The sequence below is a fragment of the Oncorhynchus masou genome, unplaced genomic scaffold (assembly GCF_036934945.1).
Source record: "Oncorhynchus masou masou isolate Uvic2021 unplaced genomic scaffold, UVic_Omas_1.1 unplaced_scaffold_1161, whole genome shotgun sequence".
NCBI lineage: Eukaryota > Metazoa > Chordata > Actinopteri > Salmoniformes > Salmonidae > Oncorhynchus > Oncorhynchus masou.
This window is the reverse complement of record NW_027001368.1, coordinates 199,004-202,480: the sequence shown is the minus strand read 5'-3', so window position 1 is coordinate 202,480 and position 3,477 is coordinate 199,004. Positions and strand designations below refer to the sequence as shown.

At 44.8% G+C, this 3,477-nt stretch overlaps 1 pseudogene; it reads left to right on the top strand.

Moving 5' to 3' along the window:
• The first annotated feature begins 636 nt into the window (after positions 1-636).
• LOC135529407 (2-aminoethanethiol dioxygenase-like) lies at positions 637-1,594 on the top strand (annotated as a pseudogene).
• Positions 1,595-3,477: the final 1,883 nt, after the last annotated feature.

Here is a 3,477-nt window from a genome sequence, read left to right as displayed (position 1 = left end):
TCATCAAAACGTCATAAAGTATTGCTGAATAAAGTGAGAAAAAGAGAAACCCTCATCCCAGAAGAGAGCGACAGAGAGTGGATAAACTGGGAGGAGGGAGCGGGTTGAATGGCCTGTCTGGCCATTCTCTCTTGCCCTCTGCCTCTCTCCGGAAGCCCGACAGGCGGTGGGAATTGTAGTGGTTTTATAAAGGACAACATTATTTTCTCTTATAATAGGAGCATATGTGAGAATCATATTTTCCCCGGCACAACTCCTGTTGAGTGACGGGATTGGAAAGTCGTAAAGTTTTTATTTTTTTTGTGCGGGGTGGGGGGTAATTACAGAAATATATTGCCCGACTTTTAAATTAAACTTCAAGATCCAAAATGCATTGCCTCTACGTGCTCGCTGTCACTGCGGACGTGACGATCAGATAAGCTTGGAAATTATTCTGGACCGTGAATATTCTCTGGAGATAAAACCATATTTATTTACCATGAAAAACGTTACATTATAACTTTAGACGCGCATTTATTTCGTTTGAACGTGGTCCCATCCTGGAGTGACGATATTGTGCGAGATTCGAGGAGAAAGAGCGTTTCCAACTCCGTCCGTTTCTGCTGCCTGTTGCTCAGCTGCGTCTGAAAAAACCAGCATCGATAAGCGTCGGATTTGTCTCCACCTGAAAAATGCCACGGGATAGCAAGAAGTCTCTCATTCAGAAAATAGCCAGCCAAGCCAATATCACATTTAAAGATTTCAATGCATCCGCAATTGGGGACAACAAAGTATTATTGGACAACCGGGGATCTAATCGCCCTGCTAACGGAAGTCAGGACTGCAGACCTGAAGATGAAACCGAACGGCTCCCATTCCGAACACAACCCACCTGTCACGTACATGCACATCTGCGAGACGAGTCGTTCAGTATGGGGTGTTTCTACTGAACAGCAGGGCGTCCATCCCCGCTCCACGACCACCCCGGTATGAACGGGATGCTCAAGGTTCTATACGGGAAAGTCGGTATCAGGTGTTTTGACCTGTTGGATAAACCTTCGGACCAGGTGCAGAGTGAGACCCAGTTCGACCCGCCGCTGCTGCCGTTCCAGAAGGACTCTCTGCGGCGGGCTGTGCTCCGGTCAACCATGTGGTTCACCCATGACAGTAGTCCGTGTATCTTAACCCCGCAGAGGAGAACCTGCATCAGATCGACACGGTGGATGGACCGGCTGCTTTCCTCGACATCCTGGCACCTCCGTATGACCCTGAAGATGGGAGGGACTGTCATTATTATAAAGTCCTACAGACTGTTCCCGACGCAGACAGTAAGGTAGAGGCACAGCAGCCGTGGGAGGAAGAGACGTGGTTACTAGAGATAGGCCAGCCTGATGGCTTCTGGTGTGGGGTGAACCATACCCCGGGCCCAAGGTTTCCTTCTAATGTCGGTGTTGTAAAGGCAGGGATACCTGCGACCAAATAGGGGCGGCCGAGGACTTTCAAAAGACTGAATCACTGTGACTGGGACATGAGTTGGAGGTGAATGAACTGCAGGTGGATAATGTCTCTGGGACATGAGTTGGAGCAGGTGAATGAACTGCAGGTGGATCATGTCTCTGGGACATGAGCCTTTTGTTTAAGTGTTGAACTTTCTCCTGTAAACTTCCAAATAAGATGTTTTCATCCTGAACAGGCTCAGAAACGTCCTATGCTCTTAACACCATTTATTTGTAACTGAAAATATGATATGCCTTATGTGAATATTGAATGTAAACTTTGAAAGCAGTTATCATGTCTAGTTTCCATGTGCACACAACATTTTCTATCTTTCGTTGATTTATTCCAAACAAATGTGTGCATGTGTAAACACTAGCTTTGTGTATAATTGAAGGCTTTTATTTTGGGACAGATGAAAGTTCTACCTATAGCCTTACTGCAGATACAGGGCCTTTTATTTTGGGACAGATGAAAGTTCTACCTATAGCCTTACTGCAGATACAGGGCCTTTTATTTTGGGACAGATGAAAGTTCTACCTATAGCCTTACTGCAGATACAGGGCCTTTTATTTTGGGACAGATGAAAGTTCTACCTATAGCCTTACTGCAGATACAGGGCCTTTTATTTTGGGACAGATGAAAGTTCTACCTATAGCCTTACTGCAGATACAGGGCCTTTGGAAAGTATTCAGACCCCTTGACTTTTTTCACATTTTGTTACATAACAGCTTTATTCTAAAATATATGAAATTGTTTTCCTCATCAATCTACACACACTACCCCATAATGACATCACAATACCCCATAATGACATCACAATATGCCATAATGACATCATAATACCCCATAATGATTAAGCAAAAAAGGGTTTTAGAACGTTTTGCTAATTTATTACAAATAAAAAAATACAATTTCACATTTTCATAAGAATTCAGAGACTTGTCCGAAGCCATTCCTGTGTTGTCTTGTCTGTGTGCTTAAGGTCGTTGTCCTGTTGGAGGTGAACCTTCGCCCAGTCTGAGGTCCTGAGCGCTCTGGAGCAGGTTTTCATCAAAGATCTCTCTGTACCTTGCTCCGTTCATCTTTGCCTTGATTCTGACTAGTCTTGCCGTCCCTGGCGCTGAAAACATCCCCACAGCATGATGCTGCCACCACTATGCTTCACCGTAGGGATGGTGCCAGGTTTCCTCCAGACGTGATGCTTGGCATTCAGGCCAAAGAGTTCAATCTTGGTTCCATCAGACCAGAGAATCTTGTTTCTCATGGTCTGAGAATCTTCATGCCTTTTGGCAAATCCAGCGTGCTGTCATGTGCCTTTTACTGAGGAGTGGCTTCCATCTGTCCACTCTACCATAAATGCCTGATTGGTGGAATGCTGCAGAGATGGTTGTCCTTCTGGAAGGTTCTCCCATCTCCACAGAGGAGCTCTGTCAGTGACCATCGGGCAGTGGTGTAAAGTGCTTATTAAGTAAAAATATTTTAAAATACAACTTAAGTCATTTTTTGGGGTATTTTGTATTTTACTATTTATATTTTTGACTTTTACTTCACTAAATTCCTGAAGAAAAACATTTACATTTTACTTCATACATTTTCCCTGCCACCCAATAGTACTCTTTACATTTTGAATGCTTAGCAGGACAGAAAATGGTCCAATTCGCACACTTATCAAGAGAACATCCCTGGTCATCCCTACTGTCTCTGATCTGGTGGACTCACTAAACAGAGAACATCCCTGGTCATCCCTACTGCCTCTGGTCTGGAGGACTCACTAAACAGAGAACATCCCTGGTCATCCCTACTGCCTCTGGTCTGGAGGACTCACTAAACAGAGATCATCCCTGGTCATCCCTACTGTCTCTGATCTGGAGGACTCACTAAACAGAGATCATCCTGGTCATCCTTACTGCCTCTGATCTGGAGGACTCACTAAACAGAGAACATCCCTGGTCATCCCTACTGCCTCTGATCTGGCGGACTCACTAAACAGAGAACATCCCT